Below are 10,000 nucleotides of genomic sequence, written 5' to 3' on the forward strand. Positions count from 1 at the left end.
TTTGATCTAATAAAAGCGTTCCTCCCATCTCTGGTCGGAACTCTGGTTTGCATGTATTAGCTCTAGAATTACCACAGTTATCCAAGTAAATGTGGGTACGATCTAAGGAACCATAACTGATTTAATGAGCCATTCGCGGTTTCACCTTAATACGGCATGTACTGAGACATGCATGGCTTAATCTTTGAGACAAGCATATGACTACTGGCAGGATCAACCAGGGAGCTTCGTGTAACGTATACAAATACGCCCATGAGCTCGGAGAGAGCTCTCGTAGAGTGCGATCCGCCGCATTAACAGCGAATCACGACCCTTTTACTTTTCTTAAGACAAACACTCTTGTCTTTCCGTATTGTTATTTCGGAAACCCGCTCGTATAAGAGAGTTTCCACGGATTACAAAATCAATCATGAAAATGCTAACCCGCATTCGGCTACGTTTCAAACACTCTCAACTTTTAGATACTCGACGCTAGGAATATTCATTCACAAAGCGACTCGAAGTGCCTCGGAAAAAACTTTGTTTCCCCCGTCAGAGACACTATCGTATGAAACATACGTTTCTCGTTGTGTGTTCTCGCCCGGTAACGGGTGAGTCGATGCTCGGTAAAATTTGCGTTCACGAAGAACGCGTATTTTTCGTTTAAAACCGCCTATGGCGTCGACCACGTAAAGGGCCATTCGGTCATAGACACCGACCCGTGGTCATGCTGCGTTGGGCGAATTTTTCGAAATATTTTTCACTCCGAACGAGAGAAAACAAAAAAATTTAATAGCATCCAGTATAAGGCATGGAGAAATGTTTACGAAAACATACCCATAGTACAAAACTCATTGACTTTGTACTCGTCGTCGTCGACGACGACGACGACGACCTTTTACTCTCTGATACTAGTACGAGGGCGCCGTAACTTGGCCTGCAGCCGAGCGGTCTTAAGCATGGCGGTAAAGGGGGAAAAACTCGAAGCTCCACTCTTGACGAGCAGGGAGGATGAGTTAACAAAGTTCTTCGGACAGTTTGACAATTTTTAATCTACGTTTTGTCAATATGAACAATATAATAATTCAACAATATCGAAATGAAGAACTTGAAATCAATATACATGGGGAAGACAGATATAAATAGATTTGTAATGATTATGCTCGCTTCTGTCCGCGTTTGACGAAGCACGACGAATGGGTACAAAAATATACATTAGCAGAGCTGTTGGAGTTATCGAAGATAATATTCTGAGAAAATGAAACATTTTTTCGTCGGTCGTGCGACGCCCGCACGGGGCGTCCACCGACCGAGGATTTCTCGTTTCCCCGTTAGACCCTACGAGACGAGTTTCGCTACGTCTCCCGACGACGTTCGTTCCCTCGATGGCGTGCGTCGAGGAAAATGCGCAGCTACGTGCCCAGGTACCTTGAAATTGGGCGAAATATTTCGTCGGTCGTGCGACGCCCGCACCGGGCGTCCACCGACCGAGAGATTTTACGTAGCTCGCTCATGCTTGCGTTGACGATATCTAAAGGAAATTATGGTTCTTCGTCGTCGGAGATAGGGACAGTAATTCACCTATTTGTATTTAACGTGCCGTCTCCGCCTCTCGGCATACGACACGGCACCCAAGTGCGTGGGGTTGGGATCACGCCCAACCAGCGCACCGCCCCGGATCCTTGCACGCGCGTTATGCACCGTGCCAGAACCGAGGCGGCTGCCAATTCCTGACCGGTGGCTTAGCCCGGACAGGCCCCTTGGCAAAGGGGGGAGTACTTTCCAACCTCCCTGCGGCCTATGCAGGACCGCACCCGAGTTGAGATGTTGCGCAACTCACACGCGTTAACCACTGCCCCCGCGAGTCCAACCTCACTGGCCGGGCGGCGGCCGCGTTAGCGGTCACCGGGCTTCCCGGCCCCCGCGGTACCAATCTTGCGTCATTGGTCGGACGTTCGCAGGCCTACACGGCCTGCTCCGCATAAGGCTCTAAGCCAGCCAGGCAGCGGTCGGCCAGCTCGGGTACGCGGGTGCGCCAGACCCGAAAGGGCCAGAGGCCAGCAGCCTACTGAACCCTCCCCTGCGTGAACCTCCTTTCCTGCCTAATCCTCGGCGGCCCGGGCCCTTTCGTCAAAGGCCCAGCCCGCGAAGCTCCTCAGCGCCTGGAATCTCTCGGTCGATTGGAAAACTCCTTGAAGCTCCCAGGCACCGTCATCGCCCCGCCGGACACCCATGCCTAACAGGCCTCGCCGCTCCCCGTACAACCGGCAATCCAGCAGGACGTGAGGGGAAGTCTCCTCGGCCTCTCCGCACCGGCACATCGGGGTCGCTTCGAGAGTTCTCCGGTGGAGGTACTCATTCAGCGACCCGTGCCCCGTCAGCAAGTAACCCGTTTGGAGGCCGAAGCAACTCCCCCTCAGGAGCTTCGCAGGCACCGCGGGATCGGGAACGAAGAGGCGGGTCGTCCCGCCCTTCGGGCAATCCCGCCAACGCACCCCCCACTCGGCCCAGACCGCCTCGCGCGCCTGGGCCTTGGTCGTGGGTACCTCCCCGCCATTAACTCCGTCGGGCCCCCAGGGGACCGGCAAACCCTTCCTGAGGCAGTACACTGCCTCGAGGAGCTTCGCCTCTAAGTCCCACGGGAGCTCGCCCATGAGCACCGTCATCGCCTCTGTCGAAACAGTCCGGCAGACGAACAGTGTGGCGAGGAGGACCGAGCGCTGAGCCCTGTTGAGCTGCGCTCTTGCCGTCGCCCTCGCCCTCACGAAGCCGCCCCAAACCGGGGCACCATACAGCGCGCACGGTACGAAGAGCCCCCGGTACCAGGAGCCGATGGTCCGGCGCCGGAGGCCCCAATCTCGCCGCATCACCCGCCGCAGTTGCCCCACAAGCGAGAGGATCTTCCCATTGAGCTCTCGCAAGTGGGGCTCAAAATCGAGCCGCTCACCTACGAGAACTCCCAGGTACTTGACCTCCCTCTTGTAGGGCACGATGTCCCGGCCCAGGAGGACCCTGGGGTACCTGGTGTTCGCGAACTTCCCGCGAAGCACCATGCACACGGTCTTGTCCCGAGAGATCTCAACCGCGGCACTGGCACCCCACTCCCTCACCACCTCGAGGGACGCGGAGGCCTGAGTTTCGACACTCAGGCGCGAGTCCCCCGAAGAGATCAGGAGCGTGTCATCGGCATAGGCAACGACCTCAATGCCGGCCTCACGGAGCCGCCGCAACAGGGGGTCCAGAGCCAGATTCCATAGAATCGGCCCCGACATTGACCCCTGAGGGCAGCCCCGCTCGACACCCAGCTCAACCCGGTCGTACCGGGAAGCCATGAAGGCCCGACGATTGCTGAAGAAGCTCCGCCAGACGCCCATTTCAGGACATCCGGCGGCGCCCAGGATCCCGAGGATCGTGTCCCAGCTCAGGTGATCGAAGGCCCCCTTGAAATCCACAAACGTACCAAGTACATAGTTGTGGGGGGACTCTTCGACCACCCTCATCGCCGTGTGCCACGCATCCTCGGTGCCCCTACCGGCCCTGAAACCAAACTGCCGGTCGGAAAGGGAGTGGACCTCCCTCCCCTCCAGTCTCATCACCAAAATCTTTTCCAGCAGCTTGCCCAGGACCGAAAGGAGGCTGATCGGTCGGTACGACCCAGCCTCGTCGGGCGGCTTCCCGGGGCCCTTCAGGATGGCCACGACACGGGCGCTTTTCCACTGGGGTGGGAACACTCCAGCTTCCAAGCATCCGTTGTACATGGCCACCATCAGGCCCGGCACGAAGGTGGCCAGCGCACGGACCATCCCGACGGTTATCCCGTCGGGCCCAGGCGCGCTCCTCCCCTTCATCTTCCTAAGGGCGAGGTTCATCTCCACCAGCGTCACGGGGGCCGGGGGGTCAGGCACCGGGTGGACCGGCTCCTCCCGGGGCTCCCGCATGGGAAGCCGCGGGAAGAAACGCTCCAACAGCGCCCTGGCGCTCGCTTCCCAGGAGGTTGCGAGCACCCCCCCAACCCTCACTCCGCCGATGTCGACAGGGCCCCGCCGGCCCCTGAGGATCCTATAAGCGGATCCCCAAGGGTCAGCGTTGCCCACCTCGCCCACGAACTCCCGCCAGTTGTCCTCCTTCTTTTGGAGGACCAGGCAGTGGTAACTCCGGTACAGCCTTCTATAGGCACCCCGGAGCTCCGCCTGTTCCTCCGCTGGAGCCTCTCGTCTTCGGGCCCGCTGGAGGGCCACCCTGCTTCGCCTGGCGAGTCGCCTCGCCGAGGTGAGCTCTCGGCACCACCAGCGAGATCTCCGTCGCGGACATGTACCCGCCGCACCTAGCTGGGCATCGTTCACGCCCTGAACCAGGGTCGTGACCGCCTCTGCCAGGGCGACAGGCCCCTCGAGCGCCAACGCATCGCGATCGACGTCCACCGCAGCCTGGGCCAGGGCGGCGCCGTACGCTTCCCAGTTCACGCCAACGGTCCGCCACCTGCGCGCAGGCAGCGGAAGATCCGCACCGCCGTCTCTCCGAGCAAGGGTCACACAAATTGCATTGTGGTCCGAGTGTATCAGGTCCGGCAGGATTTCCCACCCAACCGTGTACACTCGCTCAACACCCTTACCCAGAGTGACGTCGATGTCCGACCTACCGACAGGCCCGTCGAACGTGAACTCCCGGGATGGCTCGTTCAGGACCTCCAAGTCGCGAGCGACTATGAACGCCTCGAACTCGCCACCCCGCGCTGCGTTCTGATGGCCGCGGAACCGGTTCTTGGAGTGCCACAGGCGGGACACGGCGTTCGCATCCATGCCTGCCAACACGGGGGCCTCTCGCAGGTGGGTAAACACCCACTCCAAATATTGGAAATAGCTGTCGAGAGGAACCCCATGCCGGCAGTACACGGAGCATAGGTACATTGTACCAAAAACACCGCGTACCCACACCGTCGCACCCCCGTCACCAGGCACCGCAACCACCGTCGCGTCAAGGTTGTCGTCCGCGAGAACGACGGCGGATTTACCGTCGCCGCTCTGGAAGACCCGCATCCAGGCCGGCAGCCCCGCCACGAACCCCCCCCGACGGAGGTATGGTTCCTGCAGCAGGGCAGCGGCGTAGCGGCCCTCGACGAGAGCTTGGCCGAGCTCAGCCATCACCCCCCGGGAACGCCGGCAGTTTAACTGGAGGACCCGGAGTCTCTGTGACTCCGGGTCGCCCAGCCCACCGGCAACTACCGGCTCAGGGTGCTGGCTAGCCATTTCCGGCGTTCGGGTCACCAGCCGGGGGGGCCCTGGGGCGGTCCCGCTCCCCGGCCACAGCGGCCCTTTCCAGGGCGAGCTCCTCCTGGTAGAGGGGGCACGTGCCGTCCAGCGCGCCATGGGCAGCGCCTAGGCCGTGCTCCCTGCAGTTTGTACAGCAGGGAGGCCCCCCTCTCGCCGGGCAACCGGCGGCCACGTGGCCATCACCGGCACACCAGCCGCACGTCACCGTGCGCTTGCGACAGGACGCCGCCGAGTGGCCGAAGCCGAGGCACCGGAAGCACCGGTCCGCCTCGACGTAGTCCCGCACGGCGCACGAGTGCCAGCCCAGGAGGACTCGCCCATTGCGCAGCAGCACAGTCGCGAGCTGAGGCTCGGCCTCCAACACCCACATGGAACTCCGGGGGCCAGGCCCCCTGCCGTTCATCTTCCGGCCGACCCTGACCGACTCGCGGAACTCCTGCTCCGAAAGGTCAGGGGCGTTTTGGGCCCGGATGGCGGTCAGAACCGCAGCCTCCGTCTCGCCCGCGGGTACAGCGACCACCGCGACCTTAGTCCGGGGCGCCTCCGGCGCAGCGACGGTCAGACCACCCTCGCGGATGGCCTCGCTTGACCTGAAGAACTGCAGTTCTTCCTGCGTGCGGGTCTCAACCAGGACCCCACCCTGAACTACTCTAACACCCGTCACGCAGACGTTCGCCTCCCCCGGGTTCACGAGGGCCTTCAGGCGGTCCCTGACCGCCGTGGGCCCCATCGAGCCAGCCTCCGCCGCCCTTATAAGGACGGCATTGGCTGGGGGCGCACGTGGGGGCCGCCGCGGCGGGCGCTGTCTAGGGGGGCGCGGCACCGCCGCCACGTCCGCCGGTCTCGGCTGGGCGTTTCCGGGGGCCGGCGCCCCCACGGCCTCGGCAAACGTGCGTGGGCGCCCGGGGTTCGCGGGAGCTGCGGGACGCGGGCCTGGCCCAGCATTCCCTGCACCCGCACCCACCTGGCGCACGAGCAGCTCGGTTGCCGAGTGCAACCCCGCGCACTCGCCCGACAAGCTCTCGAGTCGGCCAGTCACGGCGACCAGGAGGGACATTATTCCCTCCACCCTGTCGCCGATGAACGAGGCCGAGGTCTTCACGACCTTGTTCGCCGGGTCCATAACGTGGGCCCTGACCTCACCGACCAGCTGCTCGGCACGCGCCATCAGCTCCACGGGGCTGACCGTCCTCGGAGGCCCCTCGCCGCCAAACGCAGTGGGCGGCACCTGCACGCCCGCTCTCGGCGCAGCCGGTGCCGTTGCGACACCTGGCCGCTGCAAGGGGCGGGCCGCAGGCCCAGCCGCAGAGGCTCCCACCTGGGCCTTTTTCTTCTTCCCCTTCTTGCCCCGCGCCTCGCCCAACTCCGGCGGCCTCGCCCCCGGCACCACCCCGGAACCCGAGGCGACGCTCTTGGACCCGGCGGCGATCGCAACCGATCTCGCCAACCGAGAGCCCCCGTCGTCGCTCAGTTCCATGTCAGCGGACCAGTCGGACACGGCCCCGTCTGACACCACACCGCAGCGGCCGTCATAGACCGCCTTCTTCATAGCCCGCCTCTTCGAAGCCACCTTCTTCCACGAGGCCGGACCCGGCCGCCCGCCCGTGGCGGTCTCTGCCGCCGACGAGGAACCAGCCGAGTCGGACAGTGGCGGCGCCTTCCTCTTCGCCCCCGGTGAAGCCGGCGGACCCATAGGGGTACCCTGACCGGCCACCGCATCACTCCCTGCCGTCGGAGTGGCCGCGCCGACGCCGGCGACAGGCCCTCCGTTCCCTCTCACACCTCCCTCTCTATCTCCCGATGTTTGGGTCGTGGGCAACCCAGTGTCCGTGCGCACCTTTCCATCTTTATTGATACCGGACATTATCATTAAAGGTTGGGGCTTTTTCGGAGGATCCCCAGCTCGAACACCCAACTCACACCGCCTTAACGCATCCTCACCCACTAACCGTCCCGGGATGCTGACCCCAGCCGGTCCCTAACCGACCATGTCCCATAGGGACAGGGTCAGCCGGGCCCAACCAAGACCGTCATCCCGGGCTCATGGCCAAGGGCTCGAACACCCCAAAGGGAACCACCGACCGCGGTCCCCCCCCCGGCGACCACGGCTTGCTGCGGCGTGGCCTCGACGGAGACAACACCCGGCCCCCCTGCAGGCCCACACCCTGGAGCCACCAGGTCCTGCAGGGGCGACACGAGCTTTTTACACGCGTTGCTACGGGGCAGCCCACCCGGGTAGCGACTCCCGAGTCGGGCCCCGGTACGACCGCGCGGCCCCTGGGCGTGCGAGACCCCCCATCCGAGGGGGCCTCCCAGGTTTCCCGTTGTACCCTCGCCGCATTCGCCAGAGACACCAAAGGGGGGACGGCCGGAGGACCCCGAAAGGGCACCCGAACCCAAGGGTTTGTGTTGCTCTTAGTTGGAACCTCCCCGCCGGCCCGCACGGCTAAGCCGCTCGGCCCGGACGGATCATTGGAACACGAAGCCCCACCACCATCGACAAGGTGGCAACACATCGGGGGGCGGAGATAGGGACAGTGGGAATTTCGTTAATCCAAATGTTACGCACACGTGGACGATCCGGTGGGATTGGACTCAAGATTCGAGCGAGCATCCAAGCCCGCCGTTTACCCGTTCGACCGCAACACGCGTCAAGAGCGACGAGTAAACTCACAAGATACGCAACTTTCGAGATATTCGGACGATCCCAAATTCGCCTTTCTCCCGATAGCCTACGTAGACGAAGCATCGCGGTTTTGTGCCCAGAGACTCTGTAATTGTGCTGACTTTTTTTCGTCGGTCGTGCGACGCCCGCACGGGGCGTCCACCGACCGAGGATTTCTCGTTTCCCCGTTAGACCCTACGTGACGAGTTTCGCTACGTCTCCCGACGACGTTCGTTCCCTCGATGGCGTGCGTCGAGGAAAATGCGCAGCTACGTGCCCAGGTACCTTGAAATTGGGCGAAATTTTTCGTCGGTCGTGCGACGCCCGCACCGGGCGTCCACCGACCGAGAGATTTTACGTAGCTCGCTCATGCTTGCGTTGACGATATCTAAAGGAAATTATGGTTCTTCGTCGTAGGAGATAGGGACATACGTCTACCTGTTGTATTTAACGTGCCGTCTCCGCCTGTCGGCTTACGACACGGCACCCAAGTGCGAGGGGTCCGGATACGCCGTATCAGCGCGCCACACGTGGCTCCCAATTTTCCTTACGGGGGCTAGCCCGAGCAGACGCCTTGGTAAGGCGGGGAGTACTTTCTAGGACCTCCCTACGGCCTAAGGAGGGACCGCTCCCGAGCTGATTTTTAGCGCAACTCACACGCTCGCTACCAACTGCCCCCACGAGGCCAAACCCATCTGACCGGGCAACGACGACCGAAGTCGCCGAAGGGGCTTCCCGGTCCCCATGGTCCCAATCTTGCATGTCATTGGTCAGACACTCGCAGGCCATAGCATGACCTACTTCCACTTTAGGCTCCTAGCCAGCCAGGCGGTGGCAACGCCAGCTCGGGTGCGCGGGAGCGCCAAGCCCGAAAGGACCGGGTCACGAAGACGCCTGGATCCTCCCCTGCGAAACCCGCTTATCAACAAACCGTTCACCGACAGATCCTGCAGCTCAGAGTAGGGACGGGCAGACACACCTATCGAGCTGAACAGGACCTCCGCACACCTTCACCTCACTTTCGTGAGGATAGACAAGTCTACTCGTGTTGGTGGAGCTCCCTCCACGACCATGATGCTATGCATCGGACGAGTCACGGTCGAGGGCGCTCAGCGCTAACCCCCTCCCACATATCGACGAATGAACGCGAGCCCGCTACTTTGCTTTGCAGCTGACCCGACACTGTTCGCAAAGGTCGTAGACGACCCCGCGAGCTTTAAGGGTGAGTGCCATGTGGTCTACACCACCCACCCGTTAGGAGATAGGGACAGTGGGAATTTCGTTAATCCAAATGTTACGCACACGTGGACGATCCGGTGGGATTGGACTCAAGATTCGAGCGAGCATCCAAGCCCGCCGTTTACCCGTTCGACCGCAACACGCGTCAAGAGCGACGAGTAAACTCACAAGATACGCAACTTTCGAGATATTCGGACGATCCCAAATTCGCCTTTCTCCCGATAGCCTACGTAGACGAAGCATCGCGGTTTTGTGCCCAGAGACTCTGTAATTGTGCTGACTTTTTTTCGTCGGTCGTGCGACGCCCGCACCGGGCGTCCACCGACCGAGGATTTCTCGTTTCCCCGTTAGACCCTACGTGACGAGTTTCGCTACGTCTCCCGACGACGTTCGTTCCCTCGATGGCGTGCGTCGAGGAAAATGCGCAGCTACGTGCCCAGGTACCTTGAAATTGGGCGAAATATTTCGTCGGTCGTGCGACGCCCGCACCGGGCGTCCACCGACCGAGAGATTTTACGTAGCTCGCTCATGCTTGCGTTGACGATATCTAAAGGAAATTATGGTTCTTCGTCGTCGGAGATAGGGACAGTGGGAATTTCGTTAAACCAAATGTTACGCACACGTGGACGATCCGGTGGGATTGGACTCAAGATTCGAGCGAGCATCCAAGCCCGCCGTTTACCCGTTCGACCGCAACACGCGTCAAGAGCGACGAGTAAACTCACAAGATACGCAACTTTCGAGATATTCGGACGATCCCAAATTCGCGTTTCTCCCGATAGCCTACGTAGACGAAGCATCGCGGTTTTGTGCCCAGAGACTCTGTAATTGTGCTGACTTTTTTTCG

At 61.3% G+C, this 10,000-nt stretch overlaps 1 non-coding gene across 1 annotated transcript in view; it reads right to left on the reverse strand.

The window, feature by feature from the left end:
* The window catches only part of LOC122418783 (small subunit ribosomal RNA), a 1,914-nt gene extending 1,690 nt beyond the window's left edge, over nt 1-224 (reverse strand). Inside the window, exon 1 of the ribosomal RNA XR_006262666.1 lies at nt 1-224. This exon is cut by the window's left edge and continues 1,690 nt beyond it. This is a non-coding gene — a ribosomal RNA (small subunit ribosomal RNA).
* Nucleotides 225-10,000: the final 9,776 nt, after the last annotated feature.

This window comes from Venturia canescens, unplaced genomic scaffold (genome assembly GCF_019457755.1).
Source record: "Venturia canescens isolate UGA unplaced genomic scaffold, ASM1945775v1 PGA_scaffold_52__1_contigs__length_42724, whole genome shotgun sequence".
NCBI lineage: Eukaryota > Metazoa > Arthropoda > Insecta > Hymenoptera > Ichneumonidae > Venturia > Venturia canescens.